This window comes from Oncorhynchus clarkii, chromosome 14 (assembly GCF_045791955.1).
Source record: "Oncorhynchus clarkii lewisi isolate Uvic-CL-2024 chromosome 14, UVic_Ocla_1.0, whole genome shotgun sequence".
NCBI classification, from domain to species: domain Eukaryota; kingdom Metazoa; phylum Chordata; class Actinopteri; order Salmoniformes; family Salmonidae; genus Oncorhynchus; species Oncorhynchus clarkii.
Window position 1 is genome coordinate 19,611,213 of NC_092160.1, and position 25,683 is coordinate 19,636,895.

Here is a 25,683-nt window from a genome sequence, read left to right on the forward strand (position 1 = left end):
CCCCAAACTGCCCACATTACTGCTAGTCCACCCTGATTATGGTTATCAGATGGATCCAAACTTCCAAAGACAAATATCATATGATCCAAAGCCTCCCAATATCAATGACCTCCATCAATCCTCTGGCTTTGGTCCAAGACGTCTCTGTACGGGCACGCAAGGCTGCACTTTTGAAATTCCATTATGCTGCTGGAAAAATAAACCCTGAAAACAAGTCTCTTCTTGATATGAAATGGCTTTCCAGTGTATTGTGACAATTTTTTTGTCGTCTGATTCTTGTCTAGCTGGTTGTCCAAAGCGTATTTTTTTAATACAGTGTGGAATATAGCTGTTTCTTTTGTGGTTGTGAACAAAATAGAAAATGTAGTCTGCAGAACAATACGTCATGGACTCGTGAGAGCTTTCACGCATTCTCCTCCTACAGCCCTACAGCCCTACAGCCCTACAGCCCTACAGCCCTAACCATATCAGGTTCATCCAGATTGTATAGGGACAAGCTCAAACTGAAATGGTGAACCAATACATTATGCTCCACGAGCAAAAAACATTCTCCTTAATGGTCTTTTCCAGCAAAGCTTACGCAAGAAAAAAAATTCTCAATCCTCTTCTTCATTACATCACAAGGCCTGAGTAATGTTCCTATGCACTTGTTAGCATGTCCCACTGGTATGTTTGTTCCGAGAAGAACGTACCACTTTTGTGTTCAGCACCTTTTCCACTTGTCAAAATGGTGCATTTAGCTGGGAGTGTGTACGGAGTAGGAATGAGCAGAGGGCTAAATGTGTAGGACTGGCGGAGACAAGAAAAGAGAGTCGAGAAGCTAGCAAGCTATTGATGAAAACGCCAGCTTAGCCAGGGGTCACTGTCTCACTCCAGCTGTAGGCAGTCCCCATAACCAGTCAGTCAAAACCACTAGCTTTTTAATCTTCGATGTTGCTGTCACTTTCTCACAGCTCTTGACAAGCTAGAGTAAATCCCCTTTTCAAACGTAACATGACCCGCCAAGGAGAAAGAAAAACGACTAGCTAGCAGGCAATACATTCCATAGTTTTACTTGATGCATCTAAGCCCTATAATACAGACAGATTGAGGGTGTCTGCAGGATCAAGCCCAATGCATTCACACATTTCCACCTGCTGGGCCACCCAAAGGATAACTAGATTTCCCATGGGACTTGAGAATGATCTGTCATTATCTCACAGACTCAAATGAGACCTTCAGACTTCAGAACAGAGAAGGCTCCTCCTCCTAGTAGTCGAAGTAGAGTTCCAGAGTGTGTAGGCTTACATGCCATTGCAACAGTGTTACTTACTAGGTCACAAGCAAACTGCAGTTAAAAAAATGTATTACAGCTGAACTTCTGTCTAAGGTGTGTGCTCATATTACTCACCAGGCCAAATGTACAGTCCCCATCTCTGTTTTCATGTTGAACTGGGGAAAAAAAAAAAAAGAAAAGATAAATGAATTAAACAAGTGTCAGAAATGGTTGAAATACTGTGTACATATTTGAACTTTTGGTTTCTAATTTATAAAATATAAGCTTTGGCTCTTGGAGTACTTATTTTATTTTTCCTTTAATGCGTAGCTTTGTGTTTTTATTTTCTATTTCTGTAAAGTGTGTAAATATATCTTTATGATAATAAGTAATATTAAAAAAATCGTATTTTAAGAATCCATTGTGTTTTGTCCTCTTTGCTATGGTCCCTCTGAAATGACGCATGTTAATGGGTGTTACTACTGACAGCAGTATTGCAGTATTGCAGAGGAAACTGGACGAGATAATTAGCATATGTACATGAATTATAATATAATTATAATGTGTGCATGAAATTGTAATATAATTATAATATGTATATTTACATTTGACATGCGAAGGATATTCGCGTCAGCCCTGCCATCAGCTCCTGTGTTTAGCAGTGTTTAGCAGTCTTGAAACTCTGCTATAATAGAGAACCAACTTTGGTCCCAAGGGAAGGCTGTCATAGGCAATGCCAAGTGATAGGACACACACAGCACAAAGAAATACAGCCACATCTCTGTAGGAACGTTATATTAAACCCATGACTATCAAGTAACACCTTTCCTGTGACAGGCCCCTATAGCTTAAACTCCTTATTAAGCATAATGCATATTAATACGGTATAAATGCTGAGTATGGAGATCATGGATAAATTCAGGCATATCCAGCCAATCCAATCTATCATGCAACCTATTGCTACCCCTGGTTCTAAGATTATTATGGACACTCAGCTGCTGGATGAAGGAATCCAGGTAAAGCCATTACAGTTGATGTAGTGAGTCATAACATTTCTCTTTCTCCATGAAAACTTTGCATATTATTCAAGTCGCCTTAGGCTTAATGCTGCACACTTCTGGCTTATAAAAACCATAACGTCTTGAGACTGGTTTATATGACCACCAGCAAACTATCAGCAAACCCTGCTTTGGTGCTGTCCTGTAATTGACCCCCATGAACCCATATGAATACTATTATCACAATAATAAAGTGTTTTACTTATAGGATTTTTTTTGGTCTCAATTAAAGTGGCATCGCTGACTCCAGTGAAGTTGTGTCAATTGACTTGTAACGTAAGTGACTACTTTAACCCTCAAAGTGAACTGTTGTACATAATGAGGAACAATATGTGAAATTATACGTTTTTTTATGGAGTACCCCTTTAAGTGTCTATCATGGCCTCACCTATCATGAAAGGAGTCTTTGAGAAGACCTCTGATGGGAGTTTGTGGGTGAATAAGTGAAGGGAAACATCTAAAGTTCTGTGTGGGAGCAACTCTCCTTCCACTACGCCTAGTGGGACCACTCTGGGAAGTCTGGTTAGCATGCAGTGTTGACACATCATGACAGACAGCAGGTAGCCCCTCTGTGTTGTGACACCCCCCAAAAGCTGCCCAAGGTTATGTCATCAGGGTCAGCTGTATAATTGGACTCGGATCACTGGGGCGATATGGAGCATGACAATGAGGCTATAGAGTTACAGTGCAGTGCAGGGCAGAGAGCATCGCCAGTGGGGCGTTACAGCCACCCCAGACGGCCCCTTTGAATGGGTCAAGGTTCAGTTCAGAGAGTGGCTCCAGTCTGTTCACTGTCATTGCTGGAATGTGTGTCACTGCTACAGCCTCCCAATCACAGAAGTGGTGAGGGACTAAGAGAAGAGAGGGGGAGAAAGGCGCATCAGCTTCAATCGTGAGAGAAAAACGTCTGAGCAATAGAATATGATGAGCAAGGCACCATGGGTAATGAGTGTCAGATGCTGGCTCCCTTGTGGTTCTCTTAGTTATTGACAACATCCCGACAGCAAGAGAGGGAAGGCAGGGGAATCAACAGCTCAGCTAGCTATGGAATAGAGAGGAGATAGGTTGCAGGAGGCGGAACATCTGGACTTCTCTTGGCAGTCCAGATGTCCCAGGATCACTTCTTCTGCCACATAAAATGCTTTTACTGCAGTTGACTGGCCACCAACAAAGCCCTCAGAACCACTGACAGACCAAATCATGTATTCTATCCAGTCCAACGCTCTATTTCACTGGAACTAAGATCTCACTAATTTGTGATCAAGTGGATCTGGCCAGATTGCTCACTGATGGACAGTCTCCGGTTCAAAGCTAAAAAATTCAGGTGGAACTAAAGAGAACACAACACCACAGGAAATGAATTACACAACGGCCTGTGAGTGGTGCCACTTGGATGTGGTGAGGGGTGGTGTGGGGGTTGTGTTTGCGTCTTTTCCGAGGTGAAGAGAAAACACTGCAGATTACAAACAGAGAGCCTGGTGCCAGGTAAGAGGCAGGAACAACAGGCTGTCTAATGCACCTCAGCTGTGTTAACAGCAGCAGCCTTTGCAGCAGGCCACGGATCACTGGATTGGTCATAAAAACAAGGTCAGCTCAAACACTGGACAGCCAGGGAGGGGTAAGGGGAGGGGGGTGGGGTAGGGTAGGGAGGAGGAGACTGGGAGAGGAGAGAGGGTGACTTTTGGCTCCTTCTGTTGTTAATGGTAGACTCAACGATATGACATAATATAAAGCAGGGCGACTTCCTGATTACAGACATCATCAACAAAATAAGTCAAATCTGCCAAGACTGACACAATTTTGTCTTCATAAGGAGTCCTTCCTTTGAGAATAGCCAATAGTGGCTGTCTTGGCAGAATTGATGATTTATTTAAGCAGGAAGTCGCCTTGCAGTGCATGATGACTTTATACTGATGAATCTAGGAGTGCGTAGGAGATAGGAAGAGAGTTTTTGCACAATCTTTTTTGACTCATTACATATGCTGCTGCTACTGTTTATTAACTATCCTGTTGCCTAGCCACTTTATTCCTAGTTATATTTATATGTACTTATCTACCTCAATTACCTCATACCCCTGCACATCAACTCAGTACTGGTACCCTGTGTATATATCCAAGTTATCGTACCCATTGTTTATGTATTATTACTTTTATTATTATGTGTTTTACTTTTCTATTATTTTTCTGCATTTTGGGGAATGGCCCGTAAGTAAGCATTTCACTGTTAGTCTACCTGTTGTCTACGAAGCTTGTGAATACAATTTGATTTGATTTGACAAGTTCCTTTGAAGTCAGAGAGCACTTCTAAAACGGTAGGGTGAGAATGCCGTGGGGGTGTCGGGTGGTTTTGAACTCATTTCCCTCGTCACTGAGCCAGAACTGTCCTCCAGGATTAAACCGCACACTGTACAGCTCAGCAACATTAGCCCTACATCCCAGACTGGGAACAAAGCAAGTGCAGTGGCCCATAGGCTAATGTATTCAGGGTCATACCTTTCCCTTCATTATATTGTTACACATTTGTGATGCGAGGGGACAGAGAAAGTCACCTTCCCCAGGCCTTGTCTTAAAGCACATTTTGGGGGCATTTGGGGAAATGGACAATTCCTTCCCCCGACTGTTGGTGCCTGTCTCTTTCTGTTTGTCTGTCGGTTGTGGTCAGAATAGCGTGGAAGAGTGGTGTCCAGAGAGGCCCGAGGTTGTTGGGGGATGATGTACACAGTGCTGCAATCTTTACACTTACATTTCTGGCAGTAAACACGAGTCCCCTAGGGGATCCAGTGACATTGGAAAATGGAGCAAGGCCCTTGGGCTGTGCTGTCACGTTTAAAATAACAAAATAACTTTTTATAGAGGTGTTTTCTATTGTTGTTGTTGGGAGTCTTGTAAGATGAACACTTCTTGGTTTTCAAAACTTTGTTTTTAGCAGGATGACACAAACCACATTTGAGGTGAGACAAGGTCAACGTTTGAGGTGTCCGTTTGTCCTTGAGTTCCATGAAGCAGGCCTATTTATACACCCCAGAGGCAGCCCATGCACAAACCAACGAAGAAGATGGGAGGAAGTCAGATCGCTAGGGTGTCACTCGCAAAGCGAAGCTTATCAGTTGTGCGCAGGGTAGAGATTACCCGATAGAAAGACTGTTGATGAATAGCCTACACCAGTAAACCTATCTCCCCCACCCGCCCAACCCCAAAACAACAATTAAAGAAACGATTTGCTTCTGATCAGGGGTAGCCTTGCAGTATTATCTTGTTAGGGCCAGTTAAGAGGCCACGTCTGGAAGGCCCGCTATGGGGATGCTAACTACCCGGACGCTACAGGCAGACAGGAAACAAATAGGCAGGTAGAGAGAGAGACAGACAACATGAATCGCTACCCTCCAGAGGGAAATTCTTATCCTTTCTCCTCCTATAAAGGGTTTGAATGAGCATTTTTGTTCAAGCCCACTGGAGTTTGCAATATTTTGGGAGCTTGTTTGACCAAAAATAGGAAGTGAAGTTGTCAGGGCATGACGAGGCAGTGAACTGTCCCTGTTCCCGCTTTTATGTTTTTTTGTCCTTTTTAACTGCCAACAGTGCAAATTCACTGCAAGGGCAGATCTAATGGAGTTATATGTGCAGCTTCATGCAGAAATAGTGGAACAACGGAGGGATAGAGGCAAGGTGGTGGCCTAATAGATGTCAGCACAGTGATCTTAAAACACAATCCCTGAATAGGCTCCTTGAGCCCAGGAGAGGAAAAGTTGAGCTTTTAAATCTCAATAGTGCTCCCCCACAATGACAACATTACCTCAAGCTGCTGGAGTGCATTGGGTTACTTGGAAAGTTGTGTAGTAGCAGCTACTTGAAAAATCTTGTCTCTGGAGCTTAATTCATTCGATGAGACAGAAACAGGTTGCCTTAGTGAATACTGTGTGGATCATAAATGCATTAGCTTGGGGATGGAGACATTACTAAGTGAAGCAGCACGTATTTGGGCAATGTCCAGACAGCTCTAATCTGCCAGCATGGATTAGATGAACCCTATTAAAACTATAATAGCAGATTTCCCTAAATCACTGCCAAAGCAGTCCTCTTTAACAATCTTTTGAAGATGCACTAAGACCCTGTTAACTGCCAGGCTGTTCCTAATGTCTTAATAATGCAGGTCAACTCTCAGGCTTCACAAACCAGCTGCAGAGAGAAGAGATAGAGGGAACAAGAACACAAGAAGGAGAGAGGGAGCTAAGAGCAGAGAGAGAAAGAGGGGGAGAGAAAGGGAGCGAATAGCAGAGAGAGAGGGGTTGAGCGAGAAGGTGAGCGTGAGGTGCAGAGAGAGGGGAAGCGGGAGGTGGAGAGAGAGGGGAAGCGAGAGGTGGAGAGAGGGGAAGCGAGAGGTGGAGAGAGGGGAAGCGAGAGGTGGAGAGAGAGAGGAAGCGAGAGGTGGAGAGAGGGGAAGCGAGAGTTGGAGAGAGAGGGGAAGCGAGAGGTGGAGAGAGAGGTGGAGAGAGAGGTTAAAGGAGAGCGAGGGGTGGAGAGAGAAGGGGAGCGAGAGGTGGAGAGAGAGGTTAAAGGAGAGCGAGGGGTGGAGAGAGAGGGGGAGCGAGAGGTGGAGAGAGGTTAAAACCAGCCGGCTCCCTCCTCATTCTATTGCTCTCTCTCTCTCTCTCTCTCTCTCTCTCTCTCTCTCTCTCTCTCTCTCTCTCTCTCTCTCTCTCTCTCTCTCTCTCTCTCTCTCTCTCTCTCTCTCTCTCTCTCTCTCTCTCTCTCTCTCTCTCTCTCTCTCTCTCTCTCTCTCTCTCTCTCTCTCTCTCTCTCTCTCTCTCTCTCTCTCTCTCTCTCTCTCTCTCTCTCTCTCTCTCTCTCTCTCTCTCTCTCTCTCTCTCTCTCTCTCTCATCTGTTAGCACAGCCAGCTGAGCAGCACACAGGCAGACATAGAATTTTCATGCCCAGCCAAGCTTTCCTGGCAGCTTTCCCCCACTAAGGAGAAGACTGTAGACCCATCTACACCTCAGTACTAAGCCAATGCTGCAAGCATCAACATCAGTCAGGAAGCAGCAGTGGCAGGCGCATCGTTTATCGGCCAGATGTCTCAGTGGTCTGGTCTGAGCCACTGATTGCCTTGGAAATGACAAACAACTACTCTAATCAGGCCAAGCTGAACTGTACTGCGCTGTACTGTACTTCTCTTAATAATATTGTCCAGTTCCAGCAACTATGGTGCATGTGTAACCAGGCCAGAACAATACAATTTATCTTGGCTCTAGTATGGAAACGGTATTAGACAGCCACTATGTGTGTACTGCATTACACTGTATACAAGAGTGAAAATATGAACCATATGCAAATAAAGAGAATTGTCCTTTCCCCCACAATCCCACTGGAGAAAAATCTGCATTTTCTAATCTGCATTTTCTACCTTTATGTCTTTAATTCATTAAAAAAATATATATGGTAATATCAGGCAGGCTACTAACTGTGACTGGTTTGTGAGGTGATGTATGAAGTTGGAGTCCCTGCGGTAAATCAAAGTGGTGTCTTACCCGTTAATTATTTTCTCTGAATTGTTTATCAAACCCAAACCCTGAATACCTTCCTTTCCTCCTCCAGTCTAGGTGTGTGTGATGTGAGCGCAGGGTTAGTAAACACAGAAGGGAGGAATATACACAGCAGACTACGCAGAAGACACGCTTGGCTTGCTAAGGGCTAGCTTAGCCAACTCGCTCGTTATCTCTCCCAGAACCATCTTCTTGACCCTAACCAGTCAGGCTTCAAGACAGGTCACTCAACCGACACTGCTCTTCTCTGTGTCACAAAGGCTCTCAGCACTGCCAAAGCTGACTCTCTCGCCTCTGTTCTCATTCTCCTAGAACTATCCTCTGCCTGCAACACAATGAACCATCAGATCCTCCTCTCCAGCCTCTCAGGGCTGGGTGGCTCAGGCTCTGGACACTCTTGGATTGCATCATACCTGGCAGGCCGCTCCTACCAAGTGACGTGGAGAGCATCTGTGTCTGCACCAAGTACTCTCACTACTGGTGTCCCCCTGGGCTCGGTTATTGGCCCTCTCCTCTTCACAAGCCAGTCAAAACTCACATCCACAAGACCATGCTCAAACCCTACCCCCCAACCCGAGCACTCTGTTCTGCCACCTCTGACCTCTTGGCCTTCTCACCCCTATGGGAGGGCAGCTCCCGCTCAGCCCAGTCCAAGCTCTTCTTTGTCCTTCTTTGTCCTGGCACCCAAATGGTGGAACCAACTTCCCTAAAGCTAGGACAGCAGAGTCCCTGGCCATCTTCTGTAGGCACCTGAAACCCTACCTCTTCAAAGAGTATCTTAAATAATCCCCATCCTCACCACGACCCCCCCCCCCCCACTCCCCAGAAAAACATTCCTGAACCAATACTTGCACTTGACTCCCCACACATCCCAGGTACATCCTGGTATCCCAGGTACATCCTGGGATAATAGTCTCATTATCAGAGGCATAGTTTCAACACAACCAAGTTAGCCTGGCTGGTGAGTTGAGCCAAGCCCCTGAGTTCTCAGAGTTTGCAGTGTTCCTGGAGATTGGACCGGTCCACCGCGGGGCAGGCAGCTGCTGCCAAGGCCACAGAACAGGCGTGCTGTCGGGCAATGGACCAGCCCAAATCTAGCCAATCCCAGCTCAGAATGACACAGAGGAATTATCAAAATGTACACACATAGAGATCAGAGTAGCACTGCAGAGGGGCTATTTGGCAGGTTAGCTGGACCTGTTCTCCAAAGGTCATGTGTGTGTTAACAATCACGTAAAAAGTGGAGAAAACGACAACATGATCACAAACATAATCTACAATTGTATTGGAAATCATTACAATGTCATTACCATTACAATGTAATTCAATATCTTATGTGTTTGTTATACAGATATATATAGATACTTATGTATCTGTTTGTGTTTAGCATTGTCTATGACAGTTTGGGAAGTCAATATTGACAAGCCTAATATTCTGGAGTTAACAATTCACAGCTGTAAACTTGGCTACAGTAATACTCACACACTTACCAAGATATGAATAATGTTCATCACGCTGCAGTTGTATCCATTCAAAGCACTTCAACTCAATAGCCTCACAGTATATGGTGAGAAAATGTCCAAGGTTTTGAAAATTAACAGCCAACTCACTTTACTCTCTTTGCCCAGGAACGTTTATCCACATGGGGGCCATCTCCTCAACAGCTCTTTCAGTTGTGTAAACATAACGTCTGGTACATTAACAGCCTGAACTATTGTAAATGTAATCTCATTCCAAGGGGGCCACACTGTAAAAACCAGGCCAGACACTTTAACAATTCCCAAGCACGTTTGGCTCTGGCTCAAACCCTGACATAAACAAAACAGCTGATCAGAAAGCTCCAGAGACACATACAGTCCACAGCTTAGTGGATATATTCCCTTCACATTATTCCTGTATATAGTAGAAGGATTTGTTACATTTACTACCACAATGATTAAAATAGAGCTTAAAAAATGGTGTGTGTATGTTTTGTTAATGAGATTAGCTATGTGGTCCCAGTAAGCTGTAAGCAGTAAGGACCTCACAACAGTGGCTCTAGTCTCGCTGGCTATTCTCCATGGACTTTGCCATGTGCCAACAACACAATTCAAAAGGCAACAAGGACAGAAACACAAACAAACCCAAATGCCCCGTGAATTAGTCTTGTCAACATCTGCTGGACAACAATGCTGCTCTATGCCTGACTGGCGTATCTGACACGTTATTAACCCATTCGTTACACTTCATTTACAGTCGGGTAAACAGGCAAAAGCTTAAGGTGGCCACAACAGAAAGCCTAAGATAGAGATCTGCTGCTGTTCATGACCACTATTAAGGGTCATTCCCAGACTAATTTTGTGGACCTCAGGAAGACTAAATCAAATCAAATCCATTTTTATTTGTCACATGCGCGGAAAATATCAGAAGCAGACTTGACCGCGAAATGCTTACTTACGAGCCCGTTCACAACAATGCAGTTAAAAAGTGACAAAAAATTTGCTAAATAATAAAAGGAATTAGTAATACAATAAAATAACAATAAACGAGGCTATATACAAGGAGTACCGGTACTAAGTCAATGTGCAGGGGTATGAGGTAGTTGAGGTAATTGAGGTAATATGTGCATGTAGGTAGGGGTAAAAGTGACTAAGGAATCAGGATAGACAATAAACAGAGTAGCAGCATGTGTGAAAGAGTGTCTACATATGAGTGTGTGTGGCGTCAACGTGCAGGTGTGCTGTGCAGGTGTGTGTGTGTGTGTGTGTGTGTGTGTGTGTGTGTGTGTGTGTGTGTGTGTGTGTGTGTGTGTGTGTGTGTGTGTGTGTGTGTGTGTGTGTGTGTGTGTGTGTGTGTGTGAGCATATGTAGTGTGTGTGTGTCAGTGGAGGATCCTCAGAGGAGGAAGGGATGGACCATCCTCCTCAGGGAATTTCATTTTTTTTTAAATGTGAAACATCACAAAAGTTATCCTTTTTAGATAAAACTACACTATACTAAATACATTTACGTCATCAAATAATTGATTAAAACACACTGTTTTGCACTCTGTAGGGTAGCACAATGGTGTATCCGGGGAACAGCTAGTTTCCGTCCTTCTCTGGTTACATTGACTTCAATACAAAAGCTTGGAGACTCACACCCTTCCATAGACTTACACAGTAATTATGACAACTTCCGGAGGACGTTAGCTAGCTGGCTATGGCTATCCAAAACTGGAACTCTTCCAAGTCAAGGTAAGCTTTTGGTTTTCTTAATTTATTGCCACTGGAGCCTGCCAGTGTAACTGCAAAACTGCTTTATTAACTATACACTTTACTGAATGATTGTTGCAGGTTTACTAACATGTTAGTTCTAGTAGCTATGTTGACTGTGACATTAGTTAATATGGTGACAACAATGTAGGCTGTGTGTAGTGGTTATAATATCAAGGTTCAGCATCGAAGGGTTTTTTCACCTGGTCACAGACAAGCGAAGGGAAAAGGTAAGAGGAGGAGAGCGCATAGATGTGAGAAGGAATTATACAATGTGCAAAGTGATTGTGCTGTTTGTATGTGGCTGCTATGAAAGTGAACTGTGTTTGTGTGTGATCAGGAGTGTATCCATTCTGCCAATTCAGTTGAAAAAACATTTCTTAAGACGGAAGCAAATTAAACAAAAGAGGGATAAACATACCTGAATTTGTCCAATAGAAACTCTTGTTTGCAACTGTTGGACTAATGATTACACCCTAGATCAGTTAGATGCAGGCAAGGGTGTACAAGTCGATATTGAATGTGTCACTGGCTGTCACCCTGTCTGTCACTCAAATTTTTCTCTAGACCTGTGAACCTGCGTTGTATACTTTCATTCGTAGGCTAGGTTGTCACAACCTCATGATGGGTATAGGGAAAATGTGAGCATCATGTAGTAGCCTAAACCTATCTATAGTTGAAGTCGGAAGTTTACATACACTTAGGTTGGAGACATTAAAACTAATTTTTTCAACCACTCTACAAATGTCTTGTTAACAAACTAAAGTTTTGGCAAGTCGGTTAGGACATCTACTTTGTGCATGACACAAGTCATTTTTCCATCAATTGTTTACAGACAGATTATTTCACTTATAGCTCACTATATCACATTCCAGTGGGTCAGAAGATTGCATATACTAAATTGACTGCATTTAAAAGGCTTGCAAAATTCCAGAAAGTGATGTCATGGCTTTAGAAGCTTCTGATGGGCTAAATGACATAATTTGAGTCAATTGGAGGAGTACCTGTGGATGTATTTCAAGGCCTACCTTCAAACTCAGTGCCTCTTTGCTTGACATCATGGGAAAAAATTGTAGCAATTTCCAAATGCCTGAAGGTACCACGTTCATCTTTACAAACAATAGAACGCAAGTATAAACACCACGGGACCACACAGCCGTCATACCACTCAGGAAGAAGACGGGTTCTGTCTCCTAGAGATGAACGTACTTTGGTGCGAAAAGTGCAAATCAATCCCAGAACAACAGCAAAGGACCTTGTGAAGATGCTGAAGGAAACAGGTACAAAAGTACCTATATCCACAGTAAAACGAGTCCTATATCGACATAACCTGAAAGGCCGCTCAGCAAGGGTGCTTTGCTGCAGGAGGGACTGGTGCACTTCACAAAACAGATGGCAACTTTTGATCCAAGTTAAACAATTTAAAGGCAATGCTACCAAACACTAATTGAGTGTATGTAAACTTCTGAGCCACTGGGAATGTTACTCTCGTCAGATCAGACTAAAGTTGAGCTTTTTGGCCATCAAGGAAAATACTTTGTCTGGATCAAACCCAACACCTCTCATCGGCAGGGACTGGGAAACTGGTCAGAATTGAAGGAATGATGGATTGCGCTAAATACAGGGAAAATATTGAGGGAAACCTGTTTCAGTCTTGAGACTGGGACGGAGCTTCACCTTCCAGCAGGACAATGACCCTAAGCATACTGCTAAAGCAACACTTGAGTTGTTTAAGGGGAAACATTTAAATGTCTTGGAATGGCCTAGTCAAAGCCCAGATCTCAATCCAATTTAGAATCTGTGGTATGACTTAAAGATTGCTGTACACCAACGGAACCCATCCAACTTGAAGGAGCTGGAGCAGATTTGCCTTGAAGAATGGACAAAAATCCCAGTGTCAAGATGTGCCAAACTTATAGAGACATACCCCTAGAGATGTGCAGCTGTAAAATAGGAAAATTGCCAAGGGGGTGAATACTTTTGCAAGCCACTGTACCCCCCATATTGCCTTACATTATGTGCATGTCTTGTTGGTTGTGCAACAATGTGCAGCAACAATACATGTCTGGGTGCTCATGTGGCTACTTCAGCTCTCCATGCAGAACACTGGGTCTGCACACAGGCATGCAGGGTGTCTTCCTTCCTATCTATAATACATTGTGTTTTTGTATACTCCCTGTAGACCCATACAGGATAGGGAGCCTGATGTTTATGCAGTTGCCATGGCAAGGGCTGTCCTTTGGAGAAGAGCAAGGGAGGTGTCGCACGATCCACATCATCCTTTCAGGGATATCAGACAAGCTTGGGTGTCAACCACAGAAATACCATCTCTCCTCTCTGTAGTTTACTGGGTGAGTGCGGTGGTGAGAGAGAAGCGAAGCGAAGAGAAGTCATGCGTCACATCATTCCAGAGAGAATTCATTTTTTGCATTCATTATAGTGATAGCTGCTGAACTCACTGAAATACAAATATTTCCATTATTATGGAACTGGTCCCACTATAACAAATGTGATATGAAATCCGTATTTTTAGCTCCTTATTTGTTTGCATTTTGAAGGTCAAAATCTTCCATGCTTTCATTACAGATTGTTTTCCCTGCAAGACACCATGAATATAATGTATGCCAAAGAATAAGCTTTCTCATACTGTACAGAGAGATCTTTGATGAAAATCTGCTCCAGAGCGCTCAGGACCTCACACTGGGGCGAAGGTTCACCTTCCAAGAGGACAACGACCCTAAGCACACAGCCAAGACAATGCAGGAGTGGCTTCAGGACAGGTCTCTGAATGTCCTTGAGTGTCCCAGACAGAGCCCGGACTTGAACCCGATCGAATATCTCTGGAGAGACCTGAAAATAGTTGTGCAGCAACGCTCCCCATCCAACCTGACAGAGCTTGAGAGGTTCAGTAGAGAAGAATGGGAGAAACTCCCCAAATACAGGTGTGCCAAGTTTGTAGCGTCATATCCAAGAAGACTCGAGACTGTAATAGCTGCCAAAGTTGCTTCAATTAAGTACTGAGTAAAGGGTCTGAATACTTATGTAAATGTGATAGTTTTTTCATTTGTAATAAATTAGGGAAAAAAATGTTTAAATCAATTTTAGAATAAGGCTACAACGTAACAAAATGTGTTAAAGTCAAGGGATCTGAATACTTTCCGAAGGCACTGTATATTCTTAGACATTCAACAGTACTTTACAAGGTCGCTTTTATTAAAGGCCATGCAATTGGACTAATTATCAATTAACAGATTTAATGCTCTCTGGCTTAAATGAATCTGCAATACATATGGCAAGTGTTTATGTACACATGGGATTTTGACTGTTGCCAATAAAGAAAGAATTGAGTCTCCCACACTAAGTAATTACCCTTAAAGGTCCAATGCATTAATCTTGACTGTCCTTTCAATAGTACAACAACATTTATTTTTGGATACGCACATGAAACCGATTAAAAACATTTTAAAAAGTTCTCAATAACATTCCCATTCCGCCAAAGGGGCTTGGCAAGAGTAGAATCAAATGTACACCTTGACATGTCGTGTTTGGTGTAGGCCCATAAAGTCAAGGGGTTGAAACTCTCCAAAATATGCTCCTTAATTCGTGGTGCACATTTGGCACTGCCTCTCTGCTCTGTTTCTCTGCACATTTGTCTTCATCTCTGGCTGGCTGCTGAGTTGGGCCTGGCCGCCAGCTCCTCTCTTCTTGTTTGATGATTAAATACATTTTGATTTGACGAACTAGCTGTGTTGTAAACTTCCTGTGCGGTTGCAACTAGTCAGGTCTGTGTTCGTTCTCCACCTCCGCTCCCCAAAGGCCTTCTGGGAACGGCTATATTATCCCTGCAAATTAGCCAGGTTAACCCCGCCTCTGCTCTGGCTCCACTCTTTTTTAACCCCTCATTTTTCACTGTGTCTAGACTCTGAACCTGGGGATCTGGTTGTCTCGGACACCCTGCTCCCCATCCCCCTGCCCAGGGAGATTCTTCTAGCTAGCCCCAGTGAATATTAAACAGCAGTGACTGCAGGAATGCTAGCCGGCTGAATTGGCAGCAGATGTTGTTGGAGTGGGTTAAAGGGCAATTCCACCACTTTTCAACCTCATGTTCATTATCTCCAACAAAATATCAGTGTCTACACATATGAAAACTGTGTATTTCTATTATCTGTGGTTAAAAAGATAAGAATTTATTTATTTATTATTTAATTATTTTTCACCTTTATTTAACCAGGTAGGCAAGTTGAGAACAAGTTCTCATTTACAATTGCGACCTGGCCAAGATAAAGCATAAAGAATAAATGTCCTAAAAATGCTTTTCTGTGATATCACAGGATAGGATTACAAAACAAACAAAAAGTGATTTTCAAAACCTCCTGCTCCCCCCATCACTGTGAATGAATGTCATAGTGTTTGAAAACCACTGTTTTTAAATGTTTTAACTTTTGATGATGTCATCGGGTTGAACTTTATAACTTTGGCCTCCCGAGTGGCGCAGTGGTTTAAGGCACTGCATCGCATGCAGTGCTAGAGGTATTACTACAGACACAGGTTCATTTCCTGGGCTGTGCCACAACTGGCTGTGGCCCAGCGTCATCCAGGTTAGGAGAGGGTTTGGCCGATAGGGCTTTACTCAGCTCATCTCGCTCTAGCAACTCCTTGTGGGGGGCCAGGTGCCTGCAGGCTGGCCCCGGCTGCCAGTGACACATTGGTGCGGCTGGCTTCCGGGTTAATGGTAAGGAGCGCAGTTAGGTGGGTCATGTTTCAGAGGACGCATGACTCCACCTTGGCCTCTCCTGAGCCCGTTAGAGAGTTGCAGTGATGAGACAAGATTGAATAGGTGGGTAAAATAAAAATAAAACTATTTTCATGCCGTTTTCACATATGTAGACCCTGGTATTGCGCTGGAGATAATGAAAATGAGGTTGAAAAGTGTTTTATCTTCAAATTGAGCTGTAAAACATGGCATAGCAGACTACTCTTCCGGGTGGAATCTCCGCGAAGTTGAGGGTGCGGCGATATGGCCCCAGTGACTTTGCTGAGGTTCACTGGTGGCTAAACACACCACCAGGTATTTAATGGTCATTAATGAGGGGTCTTCCGGAAACAAGTTCCGAAGGGAGAGACTCCTTAAAAGTCTGAATACAATGGGGATTGAGTCTACGTAGAGCACTTGCGACTTGCCCTGCCCCCGTTGTAGGCGATGGAGGAAAAACAATTCAGAGATGAATTAGTGGATAACCTTCTTACAGGCATGGAGTAGTATCAATGTGCTCCATATGTTAACCCCCTTTATGTAAGACCAAAGCTTTCATCCAGATAATCAAAGACAGGACGGTTTTGTCTGCACTGTTTGCATGTTTTCGGCTCAGATGTCTTACATCAGGTAACTGGCAGTTCCATTTGGGACTAGATCGGCACCAGCATGTATAATGTGATCACAAAACTACATGAGATTCAAGTCGAAACAAATGGAAAATACAAGTTACCTGCTTGGTCTGTCAATGCTGAGAGGAACCAGACCTAGGTGTCTGGGGCAAGATGAATGACTGGCGCTCCAAGAAAATGATTTCGTAGTTTGTTCCAAATGCTAAAAACCAGCCATACCTCCAGGCTATGGCTACCTAGCTACATAAACTGTGACATGTGTTATTTTTTTGAGTTCAAGCCTAAATGATGATAGTCTGGACTTCTGGTGTTCTGGCTCCATGTCTTATGAGGCGGATGAACAGGAATTGACAAATTACTGAAATCAAAGTAAATGAGTGTAAATCATAAAGATACTGTATGTTGAAACGCATTCTTAAAAACAATGAACCTCCTTCATTCCATCGGCATACAGGTAAACCACAGCAGCCTAAGCTTGGATATCCACTGCAAAGCCATGGTACAATGACATTTAGGTCGAAAGTAAGACTCAACATGGGGTACTCATTGTTCAACTCCAGCGAAGCCATGATTAGAGATGGGCGATATGAACAAAAATCCATATCGCGATTAATTACCTGAATTGATGCACTAACAATAAATAGATCGACAACTTTAGAACAATGTTTCACCAGTTTTTTGTATTATCCTTTAAACTAATAATACTACTTTGATTGTTGTAGCCATCAATTGTCCCATTAACAATCACCCATATTAGCAAACTTATTTCATTTCAAACTTCACATTTCTCTAGTATAGGATACTTATCGTAATGAACGATATCAGCAAAATGACTGCGATAGGTGATCGGTTTGGTGGGTGTCGATCATTTTCGGATTATCATCCCAGCTCTAGCCATGATCCTTTCAGGCCATCTGCCAAGAGTCCAATAAGGATAATGGATAGATCTGTGTAAGCTCTGGACTGACAATAAAGTCCCTATGCTAAGAACGATGCAAACACGCTGTAATGCAAATGAAAGCCACTACAAATCCTGCCCGTTTACAAGTGTTACCTTCTGAAGTTGATTAATTGAACACTTGAGGGAAAAAAGGGCAACCTTTTACCAGCTTGGATCAAGAGACTCTCTTAGCAGAGATGTTGGAAAATCAAGTGAAAAATATACAGAAATGCCACTTTTTATAAATAGATCAGAGGCAACATTATCATCACTAGGATCATTTCCATAGAAAATAAACACTGTGTCTATAAAAGGTCCTACTATTAATGAGGAAGTAACCAGGGTCTCCAAACAGCAAAATACATCAGATTCAAACACGGAACACTAATGAGTGGTAGTGTAACATTCTCTCAGTTTTACACACCAAATGGGGACTGAAGATACGAGGGGCCAAAAAACACAAGGGGTTGGGGAAGGGGGGCACATTCCCTTATCGTGACAATGCTGGAGTTATGGTATTTTCTTATGGACTCTGGGACTATGTGCTGTTAAGATGACCCCTATAAAGAGAGAGGGATGCCCACTTTGTTCTCCCCTGGGGCCTGCCAGTCGTGCCCCCCAGCGGAAAGGGGCCCCATCATTTATTATTGGTTCCACTCTTGTTAAGGAAATACTTTCTCAATAGCCCTCTGGGCTTGTATATTTGTACGGCCTTTATTTTCTTCCTTGATTCAACCCACCTTTTCTTCTATGTATTTGCTGTATAAACACCAGCTCAGTCCTCAGCTTCCACCCAGGGTTGAAAAACATTTTAAAAATGACTTTTCTTCCCATTGAAGACATTGTTTATTTGCCCTGGCGATCTGGTTGGGATAAGAGTATTTTGGGGGTACCTATGAGTAGGCGAGAGCTGAATTGAAGCATACAAGCTGACCGGGTTACCATTACATAACAGGCAGTGCAACATAACAGCCAATAAAACATCACAGGCAGTACAACAGAAAAGGCCGTACAACATGTTGTACTGCCTGTTACATTGTACTGTCCGTTATGTTCTGTGTACTGCCTGTTCTGTTATACATCCTGTTATGTTGTAATGCCTCGTATGTTGTGTTTTACTGCCTGTTACATTGTACTGAATATTGTTTTACCGCCTGTAATGTTGTACTGCCTGTTATGATATACTGCCTGTTATGTTGTGCTGCCTGTTCTGTTGTACTGCCAGTTATGCTCTGTTAAACTGACTGTTATGTTGTGCAGCCTGTTATGTTATACTGCCTGTTAAATTGTACTGCCTGTTATGTTGTGTTGTACTGGCTGTCATGTTATGTTGTACTGCCTGTTATGTTATACTGCCTGTTATGTTGTACTGACTGTAATGTTGTACTGCCTGTTATGTTATGTTGCCTGTTATGTTATACGGCCTGTTATGTTATGTTGTACTGCCTGTTATGTTATACTGCCTGTTCTGTTGCACTGCCTGTTACGTTGTACTGCCTGTTTGTGTGTTTTGTTCTGCCTTTTATGGTCTGTTGTACTGCCTGTTATGTTGTACTGCCTGTTATGTTATGTTGTACTGCCTGTTACATTGTACAGCCTGTTATATTCTGTTGTACTGCCTGTTATGTTGTGTTGTACTGCTTGTTACATTGTACAGCCTGTTATATTCTGTTGTACTGCCTGTTATGTTGTGTTGCACTGCCTATAACTGGGAATATGAGCTGTGTCGTGTCTTTGGCTATGCTGGATTAAGTGATATGACATGCTATTCTATAAAATAATTTCTCTGTAATTAATATTACCTGATTAGGCTAATCAGGTAAATGTAATTAACTAGAAAGTCAGAGGGACCACGAAATAATGTTTTTGGAGCTGTGATCTTCAGAATAAAGTCTTAAAGACCTAGTAATCTTTTACATCAATAGCAGTCAATACTTAATCGTCACCTTGTCACGGTTTTCTGTATGTGAAGGAGAGTCGGACCAAAATGCGGCGTGTAGATTGCGATCCATGTTTAATAAACAAACGTAAAACACGAATCGATACAAACACTACAAAACCAAGAACGTAACGAAAATCGAAACAGCCCTATCTGGTGAACAACACAGCGACAGGACCATCAGGACACTAAGGACAATCACCCACGACAAACTCAAAGAATATGGCTGCCTAAATATGGTTCCCAATCAGAGACAACGATAAACACCTGCCTCTGATTGAGAACCACTTCAGACAGCCATAGACTTAGCTAGAACACCCCACTAGCTACAATCCCCATACATACACACCACATACAAAAACCCATGCCACACCCTGGCCTGACCAAATACATAAAGATAAACACAAAATACTTTGACCAGGGCGTGACACACCTTATTTAGTCTCATCTGAAAGTTGTAAATTCTTGGTTATCTTCACGAACCCTCGCTGGTTGAATCAGCAATACAAAATGTGGTTTAATTATTTATTTACTAAATACCTAAATAATCACACAGATTTACATCTACACAGAATGGATCATACATTGATTACAAATTATGTCATAAAGGAAAACGTCCCTTGCAGACGGAACAGATATGACAGCTATTTACACAAAGAAGGGGGTTGGGTTTTAGTGAAAGAGCGGGAAGACTGATGAGCAAAAAGGTTTTAAACAACCGCCCATTTGAAAAAGGAAAATGCAATAATTATTTACTCTGAGCTGCGCTTTGGTAGATTGGTCGTAGATAGGAGCATGGATCTCTGGTCCTCTGAAGAATGTCTAGTGGTGAACTTGGGCGTGGTAGAATGGATACTCTCTCCGTCCTCTCCTAGCCCACGTTTAGCGGGCGGAGAGGGTATCACTTCTTTAGTGAATAAGAGTTCAAAGTTCATACCAAGTTGCCATACTTTTAAGCTCATGATATATTCTCTGGTATAGTCGAAATTCATCCTTTCGGCGTGTTGACCGCTATCTTCACGTTGAAATTCGATGCTAATTACGTTAGGTTATTACCTAAGCCCTTTTAATGTAGGACCGTCGTCCTAACGTCCTCGGAACAGGAAGTTACATTTTCGTCAACGGGTTTATATAGTGGTGAAAGAAGAGCATGTTTCATAGGTTACAACCCATGTTTGTTCACTTGGGCGGGGCCTCTGAGTGAGCAGAGTGGTGTTCTTCTGACAAACCGTTCTCTCATTATTAAGAAGCTAAAAATTACATTGAATCTTTTCACAAATAGTTTCATATTTCAACATTTAAATCGCACAACAATTCCAAGTGAATCTGATAACTAGAATGTGTAGATTTTCCAAGATACAGTTTATGTCGTCCTATCATCAGTAATCATGTCTCAGACGCCAACTGAACTGACATCATATTCATTAAGACCCAACGTGTAACGCTCGTCTGAAGAAGAGGACCAAAGCGCAGCGTGGTACGTGTTCATGATAATTTATTCAAACTGAACACTGACACAAAATAACAAAGTGGAACAAAACGAAACAGTTCTGTTTGGTGCAGACACAAAACAGAAAACAACTACCCACAAAACACAGGTGGGAAAAAGCTGCCTAAGTATGATTCTCAATCAGAGACAATGATAGACAGCTGCCTCTGATTGAGAACCACACCTGGCCAAACACAAAGAAATAGAAAACATAGAAATAAAGAAACTAGAATGCCCACCCTAGTTACACCCTGGCCTAACCAAAATAGAGAATAAAAGCCTCTCTATGGCCAGGGATTGACAGTACCCCCCCCCCCCCCCCCCCCCCCCCCCAAAAAAAGGTGCGAACTCCGGCCACAAAACCTGACTCTAAAGGGGAGCCTCCTTTACTGCGGAGGATCTGGTGCGGGACGTAGACCCCCCTCCGCCTCTGGCTCCCCCCACTTTGGTGGTGCCTCTGGTGAGGGGACCCTCGCCGCCGACCCCGGACTGGGGACTCTCATAGCGGGCCCCGGACTGGAGGCCTTCGTTCCATGACTCCTCACTGGAGGCTTCGTGCCATGGATCATCACTGGAGGCTTCGTTCCATGACTCCTCACTGGAGGCTTCGTGCCATGGATCATCACTGGAGGCTTCTTACCATGGGTCATCACTGGAGGCTTCGTGCCATGGATCATCACTGGAGGCTCTTACCATGGGTCATCACTGGAGGCTTCGTGCCATGGATCATCACTGGAGGCTTCGTGCCATGGATCATCACTGGAGGCTTCTTGCCATGGATCATCACTGGAGGCTTCTTGCCATGGATCATCACTGGAGGCTTCTTGCCATGGATCATCACTGGAGGCTTCATGCCATGGATTATCACTGGAGGGAGGAGAGGTATGGGCAGTCTGGTACTTGGAGCTGTCATAGGGCTCACCAGGGTGGGGAGACATACAAGAGGATTAGTCCTGGGCGCAGGCACAGGATTCACCAGTCTGGAGAGACATACAGGAGGCCCTGTCCTTGGCAGAGGCACCGGATACACTGGGCCATGAAGGCGCACCGGAGGTCTCGAGCGTAGAGCCTGCACCACCCGTCCTGGCTGGATGGTTATTTTCACCCTGCAGATGTGGGGCGCAGGCACAGGATGCACTGGGCTGTGCAGACGCACCGGAGACACAGTGCGCAGAGCTGGCACAGGATATCCCGGGCCGTAGAGACGTACTGGCGGCCAGATGCACTGAGCCGGAATCCTCCGACCTGGCTGGATGCCCACTCTAGCCCGACTGATGCGGGGAGCTGCAATGTAGCGCACCGGGCTGTGAACGCGCACTGGAGACACTGTGCACTCCACCGCATAACACGGTGCCTGACCAGTATGACGCTCCTTCCGGTAAGCACGGGAGTTGGCTCAGGTCTCCAACCTGGCTCAGCCAATCTCCCCGTGTGCCCCCTCCCCCAAAAAATGTTTTTTTGGAGTGGCCTCCCTGTCTTTAGTGCCAGCCTTGTCACTGTGTAATCTTTGGCCCTTTTACCAGCTGCCTCCGCCTTCCTTGCTGCTTCGACCTGCTCTGATGGCAGGCGATCTTTTACGGACAGGATCTCCTCCACGTGTAGGATCCTTTGCCGTCCAGGATGTCCTCCCATGTCCAGTCCTCCTTACCACGCTGCTTGGTCCTTTGGTGGTTAGTAGTGCTGTAACGCTTGTCTGAAGAAGAGGACCAAAACGCAGCGTGGTACGTGTTCATGATAAATTATTCAAACTGAACACTGACACAAAATAACAAAGTGGAACAAAACGAAACAGTTCTGTCTGGTGCAGACACAAAACAGAAAACAACTACCCACAAAACACAGGTGGGAAAAAGCTGCCCAAGTATGATTCTCAATCAGAGACAACGATAGACAGCTGCCTCAGATTGAGAACAATACTTAGGTATCCCTTTTCCCACCTGTCTTTGTGGGAAGTTGACTTTTGTTTATGGCACATAGCCTGTAGCTTCACGGTTTGTTTTGTAGTGTTTATTGTTTTGTTCGGCGTCTTTTCTATAAAAAAAAAGATGTACGCTCACCACGCTGCACCTTGGTCCAGTTCCTTCAACAGCCGTGACACAACGCATATTTTCAACTGGTTGGATTACCGAAATATGGTTACGTTGTAATGCAACAAAATAGGAAAAATGCCATGGGGGATGAATACTTTTGCAAGGCACTGTATTGAATATAGGCTTGTCTCCCACATGAATCTTCTCATCGCGCCAGACTGGGTTCAAGTGCCTTCTGTTTCATTTATCTGTATATTTTATGTGTGTACGTACTATTATGTATACATTTTTACCTTACATTTTTTTCACTCTTTATACGATGGAACAGTGGAAGAAGAATTGTCACTGAATTACCACAGTGAATTAATGTAATGTTTGTTTATGTCAATTAATCCCATAAGGGATGGGTTGCCAATTGGCGATTTGACACGAAAATAAAATTATATTAATTACCATTGCAAAAAACATTTCATGTTTAGCACACAGGGAAACCAGTGAGCTAAAGTTTAAAGTGGAACTGACAGCATTTTAACTACTTTTTAACTACTTTTTAATGATATAATATCAGTCAAAAATATCAAATTCCTTTATAAAAGGTTTTTAAAATACATTCCATGACATACACTAAGGCATTATTGGCGGACAGGATTGGGTAGGTTCATTTCTAATTGTTTTCCGTTACAGTTACTACGTAGTTACCGCTCCAAAATTGTAATCAGTAACGTAACTTTTGGATTACCCAAACTCAGTAACGTAATTCGATTACATTCCGTTACTTTTAAATTACTTTCCGCTTAAGAGGCATTAGAAGAAGACAAAAATGTATGTTACCAATTGAACGACATCTATTACAGGATAACTCAATCTTAAAGTTTACATAACTTCCCATATATGATTGTTACATTTTACTGGTTGGTGATATAGGCTTCTTCTAACCCATCGCTTTCTACTACTTATAATAATATGATTAAATTACATCTTTACATTAAAAACCAAAGTTGATCAGAATTCCAGTGATTCCAATAAATGTTATGCCCCTTGATCTTCAAGAATATAACTTGGAAATATGGAAATGTAGATTAGCCAAATTGTTTAACCTGAGAATGACTACAAAAATAAGGACTTATTAGCCAGCCCTACTCTGTTGTTTATGATTTTGTTGTCATGGAGGACTGATTGAGCTCACTGATTTGAGTTGAAAAATAAATACTGTGCTCATGGAATGGCATGCTTTGAGCACTACTGAAATATGCTACTCAAATCAAATCACGAGCCCCAAACAAACAATACAGTTAGATTAACGGATAAGAATAAGAGATACAAGTAGCAAGTAATTAAAGAGAAGCAGTAAAATAACAATAGTGAGACTATATACAGGGAGGTATCGATACAGAGTCAATGTGTGGGGGCACTGGTTAGCAGTCCGAGACCGAGCAGTTGCCATACCAGACAGTGATGCAACCAGTCAGGATGCTCTCAATGGTGCAGCTGTAGAACCTTTTGAGGATCTGAGGACCAATGCCAAATCTTTTCAGTCTCCTGAGGGGGAATAGGTTTTGTCATGCCCTCTTCATGACTGTCTAGGTGTGCTTGGACCATGTTAGTTTGTTGGTGATGTGGACACCAAGGAACTTGAAGCTCTCAACCTGCTCCACTGCAGCCCCGTCGATGATAATTTGGGAGCGCACGGTCCTCTTTTTCCTGTAGTCCACAATCATCTCCTTCGTCTTGATCACGTTGAGGGAGAGGTTGTTGTCCTGGCACCACACGGCCTGGTCTCTGAACGCCTCTCTATAGGCTGTCTCGTCATTGTCAGTGATCAGGCCTACCACTGATGTGCCATCTGCAAATTTAATTATGGTGTTGGAGTCGTGCCTGGCTGTGCAGTCATGAGTGAACAGGGAGTACAAGAGGGGACTGAGCACGCACCGCTGAGGGGCCCCTGTGTTGAAGATCAGCATTGCTGATGTGTTGTTACCTACCCTTACCACTTGGCGGCGGCCCGTCAGGAAGTCCAGGATCCAGTTGCAGAGGGTGATGTTTAGTCCCAGGGTCCTTAGCTTATTGATGAGCTTTGAGGGCACTATGGTGTTGAACGCTGAGCTGTAGACCATGAATAGCATTCTCACATAGGTGTTCCTTTTGTCCAGGTGGGAAAGGGCAGTGTGGAGTGCAATAGAGATTGCATCACCTGTCGATCTGTTGGGGAAGTATACAAATTGGAGTGGGTCTAGGGTTTCAGGCATGATGGTGTTGATGTGAGTCATGACCAGATTTTCAAAGCACTTCATGTCTACAGACCTGAGTGCTATGGGTCGGTAGTCATTTAGGCAGGTTACCTTAGTGTTCTTGGGCTCAGGCACTATGATGGTCTGATTAAAACATGTTGGTATTACAGACTCGGACAGGCATTGGTTGAAAATGTCAGTGAAGACACTTGCCAGTTGGTCAGTGCATGCTCGCAGTACACGTCCTGGTAATCCTTCTGGCCCTGCGGTCTTGTGAATGTTGACCTGTTTAAAGGTCTTACTCACATCAGCTGCGGAGAGCGTGATCACACAGTCTTCCGGAACAGCTGGTGCTCTCATGCATGTTTCAGTGTTATTTGCCTCAAAGCGAGCATATGGTATGCTCGTGTAACTGGGCAGCTCTCGGCTGTGCTTCCCTTTGTAGTCTGTAATGGTTTGCAAGCCCTGCCACATCTGACGAGCGTCAGAGCCGGTGTAGTATGATTCGATCTTAGTCCTGTATTGACGCTTTGCCTGTTTGATGGTTCATCGAAGAGTATAGCAGGATTCATTATAAGCTTCCGGG